Source organism: Podarcis cretensis (assembly GCF_951804945.1).
Source record: "Podarcis cretensis genome assembly, chromosome: 13".
NCBI lineage: Eukaryota > Metazoa > Chordata > Lepidosauria > Squamata > Lacertidae > Podarcis > Podarcis cretensis.
In genome coordinates, this window is record NC_137182.1 from 8,183,214 (window position 1) to 8,204,971 (window position 21,758).

General features: G+C 43.1%; 1 protein-coding gene across 7 annotated transcripts in view; it reads right to left on the bottom strand.

Moving 5' to 3' along the window:
- EPHA5 (EPH receptor A5) overlaps window positions 1–21,758 on the bottom strand; it is a 258,320-nt gene that overhangs the window by 121,905 nt on the left and 114,657 nt on the right. The gene's annotated exons all lie outside the window — the stretch shown is intronic.

Genomic DNA, 21,758 nt, shown 5'->3' on the forward strand with positions numbered 1-21,758 from the left:
TCTGTTAGCAGTCTTTACTCCCCCTCCTTCCTTGAGATATGTGCATTCCTTCATCCAAATTGTTTCTTTTGAAGTTCTTGCAGCTAGTGGCGCGGATCAGGGACGGCGTCCAGGAGTTCCAGAATCCCACAGGAGGGCTTTGTGCCTAGTGCCCCCATCCCCACAAATTCGGGGGTGGTATAGGGCACAGCAGGCAAGGGCAGTCCCCCTTCCCACCATCCTGGGGGGGGGGGTAGGGAGGCTAATTACTCCCATCATAGCCTCCAAATTACCTCGTGTGGGTCGGAGAGATGTTATTGTCAGCCATCTTCCGATGCGCCCCCTAGTGCCCCCCCCATTTCCTCAGTTTACTGGTTTACACCAAGCAAATTGGTTCAGGGGGTGATTTTGCTTGCCAAGATATTGTTTCTGCTCTTCCCTACCCCTCGGATTTTTAAAAATAATTAAATTGTTTTAAAAAACAACAACAACACAGTTGACAAAGTCAACTGACTCCCATTGGTGGTGGCAGTAGTAGCCAGAGCACTATGCTCCACTAGGTTTTTTCCCACAGGAATAATACAAGGGACCATCATTTCCATTATTCTGGGTTCATTATGTGGTAGAGAGATATGTGAGTTTTGGCCACCACTGTTGCCACCCACACAGTCAACTAGCTTTTTCAACCTCTTTACAATTGTCCTGGAACTGCAAGACTGCCCTAAAAGCCAACCTAATTTATTGCAAAAGAATGAGCTGAACACAAATAAGGGTAGGAAGGAGAGGGAACTATTGCGGTGGGCAGGAGTTTGAGCTGCCATATTATTTTTCACTCAAGTCCTGGACATTAGAGAAAACATTAGAGAAAACATTGAAGGAACACAGAAGAAGACATTAAAAAACACAGACCATCTCTTCTCCTGATAAAAACAAAATGAAAACTATACAGATTATTTCCTCTCATCTCAAATCAGAATAACAACTTTTATTCAGTTGTGTTGTATATACCAACTTTCTACCAATGCACACCTGTTTACTTTAAATAGGTGTGACTTAGCACAAACGATTGAAGGAATTAAAGCTTTGTTGTCCTCACATTCATAGCAAGCAGATCCAATATCAAACGTTTGCAGATGGTTCCAACATTAGGATTTAAGATGCAATACCCACCACACGCAATTTATTTTGCCCCCGGGGCAGGGGTGCATACAGAGATATCTTAGTTTTAAAAGATTTAAACCTTGAGCTTTCAGGCACAGAATCAGACAGCAAAGCATTGCAACTCTAAATATTTGAATACTTCAGACAGAAAAGCCACCAATCTACCTTTCTGAACTTCCGAGCTGAAAAAATTCATGGCTGCAGAGCCAAGAACATTCAACATTTCTTTCACTGCTGGGGTTAAGAAATATAGCATCACATGAGAACGTCACCCAATCACTTTAATAAGGAGACCATTAACAAAATAAGTGGCTAAACAGTATGCGAGAATTCCACTGCCAATATATCAGCTCCTGCGACAGGAAAGCACTGCAGTGCATTATACCTGTGCTTGACATATTGATTCTGCTTGTTATAGCATTACAAGGATCATGAATCTTCACCTGAGAACTCCACCTTTGCAAGTATTAATTTGACAAGGTATCTATCTTCTTGGGCGGTTGAGAAAGCTGGAAGACCCATCTTCTCCCCTCCCCTCCAAAAAAACTGGCTGAAAACAGTATGGTGGTACAGTCATACCTCGAGTTGAATGTGCTTCGGGTTGAACGTGTTCTAGTTGCACTCCGCGGCAACCCAGAAGTAAAGGAGCACATTACTTCCGGGTTTTGCCACTCACACATGCGCAAACGCACCGTCGCGGCTTGCGTTCTGTTCAGGATGTGAATGGGGCTCTGGAATGGATCCCGTTCACATCCTGAGGTACCACTGTACTTCTATATGGCAAGCCATAGGAGCCATCTCCTAGGGGCTGTGGCGGCTTTGGTCCCCACAATAAAATAATTGAGGGGCGGGCCCCCACAAAGTTGATGGGCATTCCCATTCAAATGGTTTGTGTGTAGAAGAAGAGTTTGGATTTGATATCCCGCCTTTCACTCCCCTTCAGGAGTCTCAAAGTGACTAACATTCTCCTTTCCCTTCCTCCCCCTCAACAAGCACTCTGTGAGGTGAGTGAGGCTGAGAGACTTCAGAGAAGTGTGACTGGCCCAAGGTCAGCCAGCAGCTGCATGTGGAGGAGCGGAGACGTGAACCCGGTTCCCCAGATTATGTGACTACCGCTCTTAACCACTACACCACACTGGCTCTCATGTGGTGCATCATGTGTATTGCATCATGTGATCGATTATGAGGGGTGGGGCTTACCTGGGCCCCCACAACATTTTATTCTAGATGGCACCCCTGCGACAACCCATCAAGTTGACACTTGGAAGTCCAAGGAAGAATAGTGAATAGTGGAGAATAGTGAATAGTGTTGCACCATAGCTCAGGCTTGCAGTTTGTAGATCATGATCCCTAGTTACTTAAGAGAAAGAAAAAGACTCAGAGAAAGAAGAGGGAGAGGGGAGACAGAAGAAAAACAGCCGGAGAGCAGAGAAAGACTTCTATCTGGGTTAATTTTCAAGGAATGTAATGGGCTATTTTGATTTCCAAGAGTAATCAGCTAAACCCCGTTCAATCAAGATTGATTCTCAAGCTAAGAAATCCTAAACAATTTGAAGCAATAAAACGATCCCCTGCGATCATCACAACATTGTTGAAATGGGAAACGAAGACTCTGAAGACTCCATCATCCGAATTAAGAAACCACAATAAATCAATCAGTAGTCCATGGCTGACTCTTTCCCAACATCGTAAATAAGTCCATAATAATTTATGGTCCGCCTGTCCAGATACATCTATGTTAGTAAAAAGAAACACACACAAAAAACCTTCAGTCTTAGTGATGTTTCCAGTCTGGTAACCTGGAAGAAAATCTGTAGGTGGCCAGGAAAGCAGTTACACACCAGTCTGTTGTTTTAGCTAATGTATCAATAATATTAATGTGTGTGTGTGGATTCTTCAAGATTGAGGGTTGTCTCAGAGCCAAGGCTGGAGGGAGACAATGAACTGAGAGGAAACAACCAAATGAGAACTGCTCGGCCTCTCGGCATGACAGTGAGATTAGAAACAGAGGCAGCAATGTCATAACCACCAGGAATTTGCGTGACATGCTCCAAGCTTCAGGGGAGCTCCTCCATTCTTCCCCCGAGATTCCACACATATATACAACCTGCACCTAGATGGAAGGATTGTGGAGCATTCACAGAGTATGAGGGTATAAAGGTAAAGGTAAAGGGACCCCTGACCATTAGGTCCAGTCGTGACCAACTCTGGGGTTGCGGCACTCATCTCACTTTATTGCCCGAGGGAGCCAGTGTACAGCTTCCGGGTCATGTGGCCAGCATGACTAAGCCGCTTCTGGCAAACCAGAGCAGCGCACGGAAACATCGTTTACCTTCCCGCAAGAGCGGTACCTATTTATCTACTTGCACTTTGAAGTGCTTTCAAACTGCTAGGTTGGCAGGAGCAGGAACCGAGCAACGGGAGCTCACCCCGTCGTGGGGATTCGAAGCGCCAACCTTCTGATCGGCAAGTCCTAGGCTCTGTGGTTTAACCCACAGCGCCACCTGCGTCCCGTATGAGGGTATGGCTTCCCCTTAAGGGCAACATTGGATTCGAAGAACAGCAGAAAGCCATCCCCTGTCCCCTTTGCTCCAGCCTGTCATCCTCAGCTCATAGGGAGTTCTGCCCCTCCTTCTCACTGCTAATCAACTCAAAGGACCTCCCACCCCCAGCCTACATCATTCAAAGTTGTACCCCTAAATCTGTGATTTGCCTCTGCCCACTAGCGCCCAGCAAAGAAGGGGTCCCACTGCCACTTGCCCTCTGACCATTTCCTTGATGGCCTTTGTCCTCTGCTAATGGCCTGTCCAGTTAGCTCTGCCCAGCTGGCTTGGCTCCTTACCATAACTAAATCCAAGAAGTTTCCATGTTTGGCAAAGGTTAATCGCTTGTGGCGCTGTGGGTAAAACCACAGTGCCTAGGACTTGCCGATCGTATGGTCAGTGGTTCGAATCCCCATGGTGGGGTGAGCTCCCGTCTTTTGGTCCCAGCTCCTGCCCACCTAGCATTTCGAAAGCACCCTTAAAGTGCAAGTAGATAAATAGGTACCGCTTTATAGCGGGAAAGTAAACGGCGTTCCGTGTGCTGCGCTGGTGCTGGCTCGCCAGAGCAGCGATGTCACACTGGCCATGTGACCTGGAAGTGTCTGCGGATAGCGCCGGCTCCCAGGCTATAGAGTGAGATGAGCACACAACCCTAGAGTCTGTCAAGACTGGCCCGTACGGGCAGGGGTACCTTTACCTTTAATCAAACCTTGCTTAATTCTAACTTTTACTAAACCCAAGGATTATGGGGAGGAATCCTTGGCACAAACCCACAACACCTTTAAGGGGATCTACCCCCCAAAAAAAAACCTCATAAAAATATTGGGGGTGCTTTTACGGGAAGGTCCAGAATAGTTTTCATGTTTCACACAGAGATGGGGCTTCAGCAGTCAGCTGTGCACAACAGTGGATGTAAGTATCTTTTTTTCAAATACACCGCCTAATTTTGGGAGAGAACGATGTGTTTGGGCAATGATGTATGAGCTGATCATAGCTGTCTGTTGTTGAAGCCTGTCAATCTCCCTCCTCATTAATTAAAGATTGGGGATGCAGTGACTTTGGGTATCCTTGACTTCTACTGCTATGACACTGGGAAGCAGCAAGGAAATTGCTTCAGCACTGCTGTGGTCTGAAAACAGCAGAGAAGAGGGGAAGCTTAGGGAAACAGCCTTGAGAACCACAGGGAGGGTTTCATTTTCCACCCACCCTAGAGCCCCATCTTTGATGCATGACAGCAACATGAGGTGGAGCAGCAGACACAAATGTGGGTTGTCAACTTTGGTGTCACAGGTTAAGTCTTGTGAACAGTAGTTAATGAGTCTGTGGTTCTGACTAGCCCGGCAGAGTAACCATTGCCACAATTTATGGTACTGAAACCCACTGTGGCATTTGCCTCCTAGGTGGGTCATAAGGAAAGGGTTAAAGGAGTGTGAAGTGTTTGGCCAGTGGGAACCCGAGGGGAGGAGTTAGAGTTAGAGTTGGAGTTGTGTGGAAGTCAGTTGAGAGTTGGGAGTTGGAGAAGGAAGAGCGAGGATAAGTCTGTGGGTTGGTTGAGTTGTGTTGTGAAAGAGTGAGAGGAACTGTTAGGTGGAGTCAGATAGATAGTTGGGATAATCAGTTTGAAGTGTTAGGAACATATAGGTCAGTAAAGAAACTAAGATTAAGAAACTGCCAAGAAAAAAATAACTGAAACCATAAACTTGTTCATGCCTATAAAATAAACTTGATTATTTGTTAATGTTAACAACTGTCTGGACTTTGTGTGTACCCGAGAGAAATGGGTTGGTGGCAGCGGGAAAGCAATCACAGTGGTGGCACTGGGATCAATATATTGTCAAATGTGTGATAGCCACACCCATAAAATGCAGTGTGAAATAAAAAAGTTCCCTTTGCTGGTCCTGAACCTACTGTCATCATTTTCAAAGAGTAATCTCAAAAACTATAGTGCTTTTTTTTTTGGGGGGGGGAATCTCTTGACAATCTCTCCATAATGTTTTTTATAACTCTTTCAGGTACCCTTTAGCATTTGAGGAGCACTTTTGTTTGGGGGGAAATTGCTAACAGACAGCTCAGTGTATATGTGATCTACCATTTGCCATGGGTGACAGGAAAAGAATGAAACTTCATATTCCTTTGGCTCTTTCCAAAGTTATTCAAAACACATATGCCAAAAAAAATCCCACCAACCCATCACCGCCTCCATAAGGTTGAAAGATCATTTTCCTGTGGCCACATTACTTTCCTGCGTTTATCATTCATATGTTCATTTCTCATTAGGTATAAGCAAGCAGGAGGTTAATTGTAATTGCATGGTCACCTGGACTATTGTGTGACTGGAAGCAGAGCCATTCTGCTGTGTCAGGTTTGACAGTATATTATTTCACGGCATTCGTTCCAGGATGCTCGTTAAATCTGCCATGGAGCCAAAGAACTAGTGATTTAAGTGCTCAATTTAGTGTGCTCCGTTTGCCTCTTGCTTCAGGCTGCTTTAGTGGCAGTAGCAGAATGTGAACGGAATGCCAAATATTGCTGCTTGACTAAGCAACATCACGAGTGCCACGCCGAAAGATAAACCCCCATTGCTTTCTCTATCCCACGCAAGGATGTTGTGCATTGGCAATTATATACGTAAATTCGTCAGCAAGCCAGACCCTTCAATGCCCGCACGGACATCCCAGATCCAGCATTAATAGTTAGACATGATGGATGACAGCCTAAACCAATTCAAAACAGATCATTTTATTATGTAAAACATTTAGATAGTTGCTCGGAACTAGTTGCGTGGCAAGGCCCCCAGACCAGCCCCTTGTTAAAATAAATTTGCACGAACACAGAATATTTAGTTTAAGGTTATTGGCAAATTTTAGGCCACAACTTTATTGAATTACAGAAATGTGGGCAGTATTGGCTTAGGCATTGGCACAGACTATATCAAACTCCTGCCCACTTTGCAGGTAGGCAATAAGGGTAAGGTAAGGTAAAGGTACCCCTGCCCGTACGGGCCAGTCTTGACAGACTCTGGGGTTGTGCGCCCATCTCACTTAAGAGGCCAGGGGCCAGCGCTGTCCGGAGACACTTCCGGGTCACGTGGCTAGCGTGACATCGCTGCTCTGGCCAGAGCCAGAGCCAGAGCCAGAGCCGCACACGGAAACGCCGTTTACCTTCCCGCTGGTAAGCGGTCCCTATTTATCTACTTGCACCCGGAGGTGCTTTCGAACTGCTAGGTTGGCAGGCGCTGGGACCGAGCAGCGGGAGCGCACCCCGCCGCGGGGATTCGAACCGCCGACCTTTCGATCGGCAAGCCCTAGGCGCTGAGGCTTTTACCCACAGTTCCACCTGCGTCCCAGGAGGCAATAAGGGTAAACCACCCCAAAGGAAGCAACATCGGGGGAACCCGCCTGGCATGGCCCTAGCCCCTCAAGCGGACTTTGGACAGGAACCAGGCCCTGGATTCCTTTAACCTTGGTCAGTGGGGGGCAGGCGATGGCTGACCTCACCTCCCCCACAAATCAATGAGCCAATGCCTAACCACCAAACCTTACAAAGTTGTGACGATTGCTAAGAGGTAGGCGAAAACCAAGTAGCCCGTGCCAATCTGCCAAATGGAAAAATTCCTACCTGGCCCCTAGCCCAAGACGGGTGACCAACCAATGTCCAAAGCAAGACCAGAGAACACATAAAATTACAGTGGTACCTCGGGTTACATACGCTTCAGGTTACAGACTCCGCTAACCCAGAAATATTACCTTGGGTGAAGAACTTTGCTTCACGATGAGAACAGAAATTGTGCTCTGGAGGCGCGCCGGCAGCAGGAGGCCCCATTAGCTAAAGTGGTGCTTCAGGTTAAGAACAGTTTCAGGTTAAGAATGGACCTCCGGAATGAATTAAGTACTTAACACGAGGTACCACTGTACAGGGCAGGTGGGCGGGTGTTCGGCAGCGTGAAACAAGTGCACGGCCCAAGTCGTGCTGCCGCTTTTAAACCCCCCATGACCCCCCCACTCAAAATGATTGGCCAATAGGCTTGGGGTGATCATGATGCCACCGTGGCATGAAAGCGCTACTCCACCCATGCCAGGACCATTCTAAAGATGATCCCACTTGTCAGACTGGGGAAACACTGTTCTTGCAGATCTGCTTCTGTATGCTACTCCCGCATTATACACCTTTTTAAAAGGCATAATGCAGGGTTTTCTGTTGCTCCCCTGAAAGATACCGCCGCACCCACCTTTTGCAACGACAATGATTTGGCACCCCTGCTACTATAAGAAAACAAAACAAAACAGGCACCTGCCACACTAGGAAGGTAGCAATGGGTGGTATGTCTGGCTAGAAAGCCAGTTTCACTAAATTGTGCTTGGGTGAAGACAGCAACAGAGGGGACGTGTGTGTGTGTGTGTGTGTGTGTGTGTGTAGACTAGAGAATAACTTGTGGGGAGTGTAAAGGATTAGTAAAGGATGAAAGAAGGATGAGATTCAGGAAATCTATAAACCTCCAGTGAATGAAAGAAGGACTAAGTTGAGGGAGCAATCACCCTTAGCAGAAAATCTAGTGAGAGGGGAGAAAATAGGGAAACAGCAGAAGAAGGTCACGGAAGACTACCCTTTCCCTCTCTGTTATGCTTCTGGGGAAGATGAGAAGCAGATCCGTCTCTCCAGCCTGTTACAGTTTGGAGCTTTCCTTGTTCTTCATGGGAAATTCCAGCCCCAGGACAAAAGTTGCTATTATGGGGAGCTGGAAGGAAGAGGTGAGCATGACAGAGGAAGGAGTGGACAGTCAAACAAAGTTTGCAAAAGCACAGAGGCTGGAGGTATGGTAGGCTGATGGAAAAAAACTATTTCATTCACTCCTCAAATGCCAGGCAATTTCTGTCCAGGTTGCTCAACCATTACTACGGTGTCTTTTATCCTGGCGGATCAAGATAAAAAAAAATTAGCAGGGGCAATTAGAATAAGAACTATTACTTAATTAGCTCTCTAACATTCCTCAGCTTTTTGTTTTTTAATCAAAAGAAAGCCTATTGTTTTATCAGTGGCTATCAATTCTGTTATTTGTATTGATGTAAACCTCCAGAATGTATTTTGTATAACTAACTATTTAGCTCTATCCCCTATATATTTTATCTTATTGTTATGGCTAATGCAAATAAAGTTTCTATATCTATCTATCATCTATCTATATCTATCTATCTATCTATCTATCTATCTATCTATCTATCTATCTATCATCTATCTATCTATCTATCTATCTATCTATCTATCATCTATCTATCTATATTTATCATCTATCTATCTATCTATTCCTATCCAGTCTCCCCCATGTTTGGATAGTACACAGAAGTGGTACCCTGCTGTTTTTGATGCTGTGGGTTGCTACGAATTTAATTCAGTTATGATTCATGTGTAGATGAGACATGTTTGCTCAGATGGTGCAATCATGGGGGAAAATATTTGCTTGTACAGTGGTACCTTGGTTTAAGAACAGTCCTGTTTAAGAACGATTTGGTTTACAAACTCCACAAAACCAGAAATAGTGTCTTGGTTTGAGACCTTTACCTTGGTCCAAGAACGGAATCCGAACAGTGGAAGGGCACTGGTGGCAGAAGGCCTCATTAGGGAAAGTGCTCCTTGGTTTAAGAACAGTTTTGGTTTAAGAACGGACTTCTGGAACGGATTAAGTTCGTAAACCAAGGTACCATTGTATTGGTTAGTATCAAGCTCTTCACCCAAAACAAAACATTCATCTTCCATTGTAAATATAAATTTGAGTTTTGTCTTCAACACAAGTCATGCTTTCATCTTCTGATCTTCCTTTGGGTGTCCAGGCAAAACATAATGATTGGAAGAAGGCACTCTTAAAAACAACTTACACTAACAACGTATCCTGACAAACTAAGCAGAGAACACTAAAAGTAGCTCAAGGAAAAGCTGATGGGAGTATATATTTATTTTGTTTGTACGAGCACATGGTTGCTGATTCAATGAAATAAGGAAATGGTTTAGGCTTGCTTGGATGAAAATTGCTTTATCTAATCAACCTTTTCTAAATTGGTCTTAATGCACTCCTATAAATACATTATTTCTCAACTCCATCTTGCTTGAGCAATACAACATTATTCTTCCTATCATGGTACTTCAAGACCCCTATCTGTTTTCTCACTGTTAAAAATAAACTGAACTCTCTTTTTTTTGGAAAAGTAACAACCACAACAAGGCTCAGTAGGCGGCCAATTCTCATAATTAACTGTGAATAATGTTGATCAATGTGTAAATGAAGGACCGTACAAGGCAATCAAAAAGTGTAGTTAAAGATACCCAATCTGCACAACGCAATTACATTCATGCAGCTACTTCATCCCATTCTAGCATTTAATAAGAGCATTTTTAACCTTCACCAATGGAAGGCAAAATGCTGGTGTTGTCCAACTAAACTATAGAGCAGACCCACTGAAACTAGGCTACTCTAGTCCATTGATTCCAATGGATCTACTTCAAGTAACTAATGTTGAATTCATCTCCCTGACATCAGGTTTTCTGTTTTTTTAAAAAAATAATTTTTATTCATTTTTCAAACACATAATAGAAACAAAACACAAAACAAAAACACAAAGCACAAAACAAAAACATACAAAACATTTAAACAAATATAACTTCAAAATTGTATTTTCATACACCTTCTTTCCTTCGACTTCCCCATACCTCCCCATCCCTGCATCCTTGTTTTATGGTTCTTTAGCAACCCTTTGGTCAATTTATCTTGATTCCCTTTCATTAAATTTCCTTTACTTTTTTAGTTACAGCTGTAATTCTCTGTTTCTTACCCCTTGACATCTTAGCATTCCTCAATTTTACAACAGTTTTTAAGGTATATTTTAAATTTCTTCCAGTCCTCTTCCACTGTCTCCTTCCCCTGGTCACGGATTCTGCCCGTCATCTCAGCCAGTCCCATAAAGTCCATCACCTTTGTTTGCCATTCTTCCAGAGTAGGTAGTTCTTGCCTCTTCCAATACTTTGCCAGTAGAATTCTTGCTGCTGTGGTAGCATACATAAAGAAAATCCTATCCTTCTTTAACACCAATTGGCCAACCATGCCCAAGAGAAAAGCCTCTGGTTTCTTAGGAAAAGTCCACTTAAGGACTTTCTTAATTTCATTATAGATCATTTCCCAAAAAGCCTTAATCTTCGGGCAGGTCCACCAAAGGTGATAAAAAGTACCTTCAGTCTCATTACATTTCCAACATTTATTATTGGGCAGATGATAGATTTTTGCAAGCTTGACTGGGGTCATGTACCACCTGTAGATCATTTTCATTATGTTTTCTTTTAAAGCATTACATGCAGTAAATTTAATACCGGTAGTCCATAACTGTTCCCAGTCAGCAAACATAATATCATGACCGATATCTTGTGCCCATTTAATCATAGCTGATTTCACCATCTCATCCTCTGTGTTCCATTTCAGCAGCAAATTATACATTCTTGATAAGTTCTTAGTACTGGGTTCTAACAATTCTGTTTCTAGTTTTGACCTCTCTTTCTGAAATCCTATTTTCCTGTCCTGTTTGAATGTCTCATTTATCTGATGATAGTGCAGCCAATCTCGAACTTTGGGCTTTAATTTCTCGTAACTCTGAAGTTTAACCCTTTCACCATCATATTCTAAAATTTCACAATATTTTGGCCATTTAGAGTCCATATTAAGCTTTTTCACTTCCTTCGCTTCCATTGGTGACACCCACCTGGGGACATCAGGTTTTCTGAATGAGAATATATATATACCATATATATATATATATATTCATTCATATATATATATATATATATATATATATATATATATGAATATATATATATATATATTCATATTCTCCTTCTTTGTCTTTTTAATATGAAGAAGCATTCATTTGTTTGAGCACTTACAATCTGAAATGATATAGTCCAGACACAACTTTAAAATTCATATTTGCATTAACTCAGGTGGACTATTAAATTCCTGATGCTGTATCCATTCATGTGCATATTACGTATTATATCCATTCACATGCATGCTCCATTGTAGTGTTTCCCATCTTAAAATCCTTTAGGTCAAACATCCAATAAATTCAATGGATGGTCTACCCTTAAAACTTCCTAAAGAAAAAAGGAAACTAATATATTTCTGCACAAATAACTCCCCCCCCCCCCAGCTAACAGCTATGGCTATTGTATTTTTACAACATAATAAGACGCAACTGCCGCTACCTCATAAAATATAGATTATGCCAAATTACAATCGCAAACCACAGGGATTGATCCACTCAGTAGGTAATTTATGAAATGCTTACACACCCCTGTGGCAGAAACTGACATTTATTCATAAGGGATATTATTACAAAGTTATGTCACATATCTACCATGAAACAAACCCATATTTAAAGGGGGTTGTTTAGAGGTACAGCCATGTTTCTTCTCCAAAGGGGGGAGAACCCACATTTCTAAATACAATTCCTTCTTCGGTCACCAGCAGAAATAAAATTGGGCTTTACTTTAAAATAAATGGGCATACCCCATGATATTCCAGTATAACATAGCAGAAGACAATATTCTCTTCTCCCATAAGACTTTATTGATGCTTTTTCATAATACAGTAAGATAAAAAAAACTAATTAAAACCATAAGGGGGGGGGGACTAAAAAGAGAAGAAGAAGAAGAAGAAGAAGAAGAAGAAGAAGAAGAAGAAGAAGAAGAAGAAAAGTTCTCTCTCAAAAGTAGCTCTTAACACTTGTCCCCCACAAAAAGTGGTGGATCCTTCCAGATCTCACCTGGGATCCTTTTCTTCTCCTCCCACTCTCACCCTCTGAGATTTTCACTTCCCTGTCTCTCACTCCAGGTCCTTCCAAAAACCATCCGCCACCTAGAGAAGGCAGCATTCCATATTCTTTTCTTCAAATAATAATAATAAATACTTTCATTAGCTCCAATGGCAATTTTCACCTATATGAGGTAGAAGGCATGACCGGGAATGAATTAGGCAGCAAGACATGGAAGTAAACATGAAACAAAAGGGTGTTGCAATCTGACAGCCAAGCATCTTCAGAAGTGGTGGGTTTATTAGGAACAAGGAAAGTTGAGAAGAAGGGCCATGCACAATCCATGGCCATTGTCTAAACAAGTTATTGTTGTTGTTGTTGTTTAGTCGTTTAGTCGTGTCCGACTCTTTGTGACCCCGTGGACCAGAGCACGCCAGGCACTCCTGTCTTCTACTGCCTCCCGCAGTTTGGTCAAACTCATGCTGGTAGCTTCGAGAACACTATCCAACCATCTCGTCCTCTGTCGTCCCCTTCTCCTTGTGCCCTCCATCTTTCCCAACATCAGGGTCTTTTCCAGAGAGTCTTCTCTTCTCATGAGGTGGCCAAAGTATTGGAGCCTCAGCTTTAGGATTTGTCCTTCCAGTGAGCCCTCAGGGCTGATTTCCTTAAGAATGGATAGGTTTGATCTTCTTGCAGTCCATGGGACTCTTACCAGTGATTAATTATGGTAAGGCTTTCTCTGCCCAGGAGGGTTGAACTGGTGAAAGGTGCTTTGAGATACAGAGGCCACAGAGGTCACCAAGGGTAAGGAACAGGTGTAGGAGCACCTCCAAACATCCTATTTGGTTTTTCAGAGGGAATCTATGAACAGCATCTGGCAGTAGAGATGAAATACCCACTTACTATCTCATCGAGACTGAGCTTCAGTTTATTGGCTCCTATCCAGTCCATTACTGATCAGAGACAATGATTTACTAAGTGTAGTCCCTGTTGGATCCCCCAGAAAGCTAATCCTTTTTAATGCCTGATGTGTATCACAGTAGAAGAAAGAGGATTCTGCCTCATGCAGATAAAAATACTATCAGGCATGAAATTCCTATGAAGGTTTATTAAAGGGGCTATATTATGCCCTGTCTTGATAGCTCAGATTCTCTCCAGAGAATCTATTTCCTCTTTTCAATCTCTAAATTCCCTCAAAAAAACTTTGCTTTAGAATCTGACCAGAAGGCTCCCTTGTCCACCATGACCACACAAAGGTCACTTCCGGAGGGTGTACATGGTTACAACCAGGAACGTAAAATACAGTTTTGTATAACATAGTAATAGTAATAAAGGAGAATAAAAAATTGAGGTGGAAGGTCTGGCCTGAATTGGAGAGAGCAAAATTAAGAGACCCTCTTATGTGGGGATCTGAAGACCGAAGGATTATAAATTTGATCAAGGTGGAAGCTGGAGCCATGGGGACATCTGGACTTGAAAGAAGCATGAAACAAGATTTGGAGTACCCCATAGGCTTTATTTCTAAGCTTGGAGGACTGGTTGGAAAAAATATGGATCCTGTTGGGCCAGAGCCTCTCCGAGATTTGGGGTTTAACATTAAGGCTGGCAGAGTGGAACTGAAAGAGATTTAAGAGCCTCGGACGTGAGATCTCCAGGCTAAACAGTACATTAGACTGATGAACATTTGTTGGGGACTGAAACCGGGAAAAGGGTGGGTGGAGTCGGGGAATCCAAAGGGTACATAACTTTAACTTGCTTTGTTTTTATATTTTGTTTTATTATCTGCATGGAAATTGGGAAAGCTGTGGAAGGGAAATATTGGTCGACTTTAGGAAAATGTTTAAGAATGAGGAACGATGTATAAGTATTTATGTTTAAGATTGGACAAGTTAAAATCGGTTTTCAAAATGAAATTAAATGAAAATAAGGTTTGTAAAAATAATTTGAGAAAATGGAAGAGGAGGAAAAATAAAATAACAACATGTTAAAATAAATTATCAAGCTAAAGTTGAGAAATAAGTATAAGGATTTGCTGATTTAACAATTTAAATTGGAATACAAGAAGGGGAGGTGTGAGGAGGTCTGAGAAACAAGTTAAATGAAAATAAGTAATTGAAATTTTGTGTGTGTTTTAAGTGGTTTTTTTAAAGTTTTGAATTTTTGTATTTTTGTTATTGTTTCTATGTCTTTTTTTTTTGTTCTCTTTTGAAAAGTTAATAAATATTCATTAAAAACAACAACAAAGAAGACATGTACTTAGGCTTCATTTCAGTAAGGGGCGAGAATGGAGGTTTTAGAATTAAGCCAAAAGTTTCCTGCAATAGGTTTCAGAATTTAGGAATGGGCCAGATGAGCTATTGGCCTGATCTAACAGACTCTTATGAATCTGAGAAAGGATTTGAAAGAAGATACATGATATATACAGTAATGAATTGACAAGGATCTTTAAAATAACTTTTGTAAAAAAACAAACCCAGAAGCTTTTCTTTGGGGAATTATTGGGACAGTGTATAGAAATTTATTTATGTATGCGACTACAGCAGCAAGAACATTACTCGCCCCCAAACAGAAAGAAGCAGAAGTCCCAGTAAAGGAAGAATGGATACAAAAACTTTGCAGAATTTGCAGAAATGGTGAAACTTACCGGAAGAATAAGAAATCAACTAAACAATCTTTTTTTTAATAAAAGAATGGAAATGGTTTATTGAACATTTACAGATAAATTCCATCAGATAAAAGCATTGGCAGGATTATTGTGATAACCTGCAGTTTCATAGGAGTAGATAATAAAATGAGCAAATTAAATGAATTCGGATATGCAGAAGATATTATAAAATAACGAACCACAGAAAGAGGGGGAAGGAAGTCAGACCGTGAAATGTTAAAATGATTGTAAAATTAATAAAATATATAAATTTGAGAAGTATAAATAATGTTTTTAAAGAAGAGAAAGATGCCATAGGCCAACAGCCTTAATGATGTGAACAGAGAATTATTAATAGGCCCCCTAAATTCACTAGTCCAAAGTAACATCCCCTGCCCATTCTGTTTTGCAAATTTTGCCTCCCCTTCACTTTACAACTTTCCAGTCAACCAGGAATACTCTTTCTCTACAGCTCTCTCGTGCTTTAAAGGGTAACACAGTGCATTTCCTATTATGAGGTGAGGGTGGATGTATGCCTACTTCAGGTTGCTTCAGGCAAACAATTGCCCTGCTCTAACCCTGGACGCAGGTAACAGGACAGGCAATTTATCACTATCATCTAATGCCTCACTCCCTTGGCTGACTGATAGCTGTCAAAAGGCTTCCAGCGTGCAACTGTGTGGCAAGGCAATCAGGATATCTCACAAGGTTTTAGAAAGGGAAATAACACTTGCTGGACCCCAAGGATTAGCAAAAAATAATACAGTGGTGCCCCGCAAGACGAATGCCTCGCAAGACGAAAAACTCGCTAGACGAGTTTTCCGTCTTTTGAGGTGCTTCACAAGACAAATTTCCCTATGGGCTTGCTTCGCAAGACGAAACGTTGGGCGAGTTCTTGCGAGTTTTTTCCCTTCCCCCCCCCTTTTTTGTAAGCCGCTAATAGCCGCTAATAGCTGCTAAGCCGCTAAGCTGCTAATAGCCGCTAAGCCGCTAAACCGCTAATAGCACTAATCTGCTAAGCCGCTAATAGCCGTGCTTTGCAAGACGAAAAAACCGCAAGACGAAGAGACTCGCGGAACGAATTAATTTCGTCTTGCGAGGCACCACTGTAATAATTGTGCATGTGATCATGAACAAACAGCACATATTTCCCACCAACCTGGCAAGAGGATCCACAGGATCATCAGATAGTACCAGTGCCCAATGCCACCAAGAATTGGGTAGAGAAGATCAAAACTTGGGCTGCCCCAGACTCGTAATTACCAATTTAAAAAAGAACAAGTTCCTACATGCTCTATATGTATGCCCCGCAGAGGACCTTAAGGTCCACAAATGACAGCATTTTTAGGTCCCAAGTTGCAAGGCGGTTAGATTGGTCGCAACTAGGGTCAGGGCCTTTTCAGTACTGGCCCTGACTTGGTGGAAGGCTCTGTCACAAGAGACTAGGGCCCTGCGGGACTTGACATCTTTCTGCAGGGCCTGCAAGACAGAGCTGTTCCGCTTGGCCTTTGGTTTGGACTCAGTCTGACCCTTCTGTTTCCCTTCCCTTATGGTTTTGATCTATGGGCTACTTTTAAAATGAGGCTGCATTTTAAACTGCATTTTAACCTGTATTTTAAATTGTTTCCCCTCCCCATTATGTTTTTACTGTAATTTTACTGGTATTAGCCTCCCTGAGCCCAGCTCTGGCCAAGGAGGGCGGGGTATAAATATTATTATTATTATTATTATTATTATTATTATTATTACATCAGAAGACATAAGCCAAACAAAGAAGTCCCCTGTTAAGTTGTGGGTGAACATATCAGATGACACAGCAATTCTTCAAACAGCTCTTGTTTATTCACAGGCCAGAACAGAACTGGGCTGAAAGGGTTCAGCCAACCTGCTTATATAGGGCTCAACTACAAAGCAACAGTAACAACTTTCTGTAACTATCCAATCACTGAATGTCACTTTCAATTCCTTATTTGCATATGTGGACCTGAGTGAAAACTATCTACAGTATCCCCCTGCTGGCCCAGGGTGAGAACTTCAGTACATAACATCCCCCCTCCCCTCCAATTTCTGTGAAATGAGCTAGCCTGCCTGGTAGTCCCCTGTGATTGGCAAGTCGCCTTTTCAGACATCACTAGGCAGAGCCACTGGTGGAGGAAGAGGAGTGCAGGGAGAGTGCACAACTCCCTGGCAGCGCAATCCCGGTGGGGTGCCATCACAGCTGCCCCCCTGCCCGTGCTGGGCACCACGCCCCCGCAGACAGCATGCCACGCCCCCAGGATGCGCACCAGCCCCACCCTCGCCTGCTCTCTGCCCCCTGGTGGCGAGGGCAGAGCTAGGAATTTCAGAAACTGTATGTACATTTTTTAAAAAAAACTAGAAGCATTTTTACTTAGTATTATAAGTGAGGATATTAACAGACAGAATGTTAAACTGTTTTTATATGCAACAACAGCAGCAAGAGTATTGTTGGCCCAGAAATAAGAAGAAATACCGATGAAAGAAGAATGGCAGACAAAGTTAATGGACTACGCAGAATTGGGTAAAATGACAGGAAGGATTTGAAACCTACGGGACCAGAGATTGGAAGAAATATATACTATTTGAAGAGCAACTGTAATCAACAAATTACGATAGTAGGATTACAAGAAGTTTTGTAAGGAGGAATATATGAAATATTGCAAAGAAGAGAGACATTAGTTATAATATTTATATGTAATAGTGAAAGTAAGAAACGTAAATTAAGTGATAAGACTGGAAAATTTTCAGATGTGATTGATGGAAGTAAAAAAAAAGTGTATAAGATATAAAAATATGTTTAATAATTGTTGAAAATGTTATGTTAAAAAACTAATGAAAATATAATAATAATAATAATAATAATAATAATAATAGGAATTTCAGAAACTCCCAGTTTTCCTGCTTCTGCCTCACTGCTGCCTAGACTTTCCATATTACTGCATGCCACCCCAATCTCCGAGTGGTGCAAGGTTCCTGGCGTTCCAGGGTTCACATTTCCTTTTGGGAATGAGGGACAGCGGAGACTGCTATCTTTGGGATATATGGCATCAGAGCGAGAGGTGGAGGCAAGGCTCCAAAACGATGCAGGAGAGGGGACCAGCAGGGGGGAAGGAATTCAGCGTAACACCAGTGGAGAAGAGAAGGAGATGGAGGATTTGGAGACAGGGCTCCAAGACCCTTCACCAGAGACTAGTGGGGAGAGCGCTGACACGCCTCTGCTTTCCCCTTACTTGCGCAGACGAGTTCCGCGCAGGGAAAGTAGGAGGAGACTTGGCGTCAAACAGCTCTTATGCTGGAAGAGGTTCAAGAAACGCCCACTGACGGATTCTCCAAGCGACTGACCGGCCACGGAGTGTGAGCTGTCAGCCAAGGCATGGTGAACCAAGCAATCTAACTGAAATTGAAGGCAACTTACGCACAAGTAACCCCTTACAACCATTACATTTACATATAGATACAACCTGAGCCAGGGATGCGGGTGGCGCTGTGGGTTAAACCACAGAGCCTAGGACTTGCCGATCAGAAGGTCGGTGGTTCGAATCCCCATGACAGGGTGAGCTCACGTTGCTCGGTCCCTGCTCCTGCCAACCTAGCAGTTCGAAAGCACATCAAAGTGCAAGTAGATAAGTAGATACCGCTCCAGCGGGAAGGTAAACAGCATTTCTGTGTGCTTCTCTGGTTCACCAGAAGCGGCTTAGTCATGCTGGCCACATGACCTGGAAACTGTACACCAGCTCCCTCGGTCAATAAAGCGAGGTGAATGCCGCAACCCCAGAGTCGGCCACGACTGGACCTAATGGTCAGGGGTCCCTTAACCTTTACCTTTACCTTACAACCTGAGCCTACGATGGAGGGGTTCACAGCATCAACACCCCAAAGGGTCTTGTTTCTCCCATATTCACCGCCTTGCATTGAAACAGAAATCAACCATTGCTCTGTCTCTCTCGCTTTCCACCTTGCTGCTTTCCTGCTGGGTCACATCAAGGCAACTTTTAACTCTCAACTCAGGCTTTGTCTGTTGAGGGAGGGGGCCCCACCCATTTGCCATCTTCCACAGAGCTCCTTAATCCCCCATCGCTTCACCAGGAAGCAAGTTTGGCTATTCCTGGAACTAGAAGGCTTGGTTAGATTTTAACACTTGCTTAATCCAGGGGTTGGAGGGTTCTGGAATACAGATTAATACCCCACCCACTTTTGATCTATGGAAGTGAGAGCTGGACCATAAAGAAGGCTGATCGCCAAAGAATTGATGCTTTTGAATTATGGTGTTGAAGGAGACTCTTGAGAGTCCCATGGACTGCAAGAAGATCAAACCTATCCATTCTGAAGGAAATCAGCCCTGAGTGCTCACTGGAAGGACAGATCCTGAAGATGAGGCTCCAGTACTTTGGCCACCTCATGAGAAGAGAAGACTCCCTGGAAAAGACCCTGATGTTGGGAAAGATGGAGGGCACAAGGAGAAGGGGACGACAGAGAACGAGATGGTTGGACAGTGTTCTCAAAGCTACCAGCATGAGTTTGACCAAACTGCGGGAGGCAGTGGAAGACAGGAGTGCCTGGCATGCTCTGGTCCATGGCGTGCTCTGGTCACAAAGGAGTGCCTGGCGTGCTCTGGTCACAAAGAGGCGGACACGACTAAACGACTAAACAACAACACCCCACCCACTCATAGCAATGTAATGTTGTGCATGTGCACACACATCACATGAGTTAATGAGTTTATGGCTTTCAGTGACAGCACTTGTACCTGCTCACCTGTTAGGATATTTCTGTTCCACCTTAAAAGGGAGCAGGCTTTGTGAGTCACAGAGTCTGCGTATTTCCTGTTCACAGGAAGTTTATGTTTTGTATTTGCTTTCGTTTTTCTCTCTGTGCCTGAGACATTGAAGCAGGCAGTCATGTTTTTTTCTTTGTTCTGACCAACGCTGAATAAAGTTGTAAATAATGCTCTCCTGAGTGCATCTTTCGCTGTGTGAACTCTGCTGATAGAGCGTGCACCAGCTCTGGAATGTGGCAAGCTATTTCTGAAGCTCGTGTCGCTAATTGACTGATACTGTATCTATGGGGGATCGATGGATCATCCAGAATCGACGTGGGGTCATGATGGCCTTTGTCTCCCTGGCAGTATCCCAACACCACCAACTGTTCTCTCCCTCTCTCTCTCTCTCTCTGCACATCCAGCACAAAATCCAGCAAATCAAAGGCAGCAGCACAGCTACAAGATCTTCATAGGCATGCACGTTAAACAATTTCAGTGACTATGATGATAATAAAAGTGCACATAACAGCTTAAAAAAAACCCTTTATCATTTGCAGAGAATGGCATATTATACATTTTATCTCTCAAATAATTTCTGAAGTGAAATACAGAAGTGGGTCTTCAGTTTATGATGCCATTAAATGTGTTGGTGGTTAAGATTAATTTTTACTGGGCTACAGTTTATTCATTTAATTCTTAGTCCGATTTGAATCTGGTCCTGCCCATCATCCTATGCTAACTTTTCCAGGAGTAAAGATGCAATCTTAATCTTATTCACCTGAAGTAAACCCCACTGAATTCAATGGGAGCTACTTTTGAGTAGACGTGGTAAGGTTTGTGCTGGGGTTAATAATAAAGAATATTTTTTTATTATGGTCGGAGACCAGCTTGTGAAACACAAATGGAACAATAATCCCAAAAGCAAAACAAATATTTAAAACAATATGCAACAATGGATTTTAAGTTTAAAAATGTGGTAGGCATATAAACACATAAAAACTTTAAGATAGACTACCATAGAGAAATGACCCAGAGCTGCCCGTGGATCTGAGTTTGGGCATTTTCTTAACAAACTAGTTTGAATCGGGGGGTGGTCTGCGCCTACAGATCTTTGCGCAGAATCTGGCGACCGTCCGGGTCGTCTTGTTATCTTTACCTAACAGGAGAAGATCGATTTTTTGCTTTACTGGAAGGTCAGCAAGCCTCACCAGCAGGGAGTCAATGGTTTCTCTACGTGCATCATTGTAAAAGGGACATCTAAAAAATATGTGTTTGGAGCTTCCTATATCCCCCAATGGGCAGGCGCATTATGGGCATATGGGACTTTTTTAAAGGATCCTTCCAAGACTGGTGAGGATGTGGTGGCGCTGTGGGTTAAACCACAGAGCCTAGGACTTGCCGATCAGAAGGTCGGCGGTTCGAATCCCCGCGACGGGGTGAGCTCCCGTTGCTCGGTCCCTGCTCCTGCCAACCTAGCAGTTCGAAAGCACGTCAAAGTGCAAGTAGATAAATAGGTACTGCTCCGGTGGGAAGGTAAATGGCGTATCCGTGTGCTGCTCTGGTTCGCCAGAAGTGGCTTAGTCATGCTGGCCACATGACCCGGAAGCTGTCTGCAGACAAACGCCGGCTCCTTCGGCCAATAAAGCGAGATGAGCGCCGCAAACCCAGAGTCGGCCACGAATGGACCTAATGGTCAGGGGTCCCTTTACCTTTACCTTTACCTTTACCAAGACTGGTGAGGGCAGAGCCAAGCTTCTGGCAAGTGTAAAAGACCTTTTTGCATTTTTGGATACAAGAAAAAAGAGATATGCTGCCGGTGCAGCTATATATATATATCTCTTGATTTCTACAATTTTGTAGTCGGG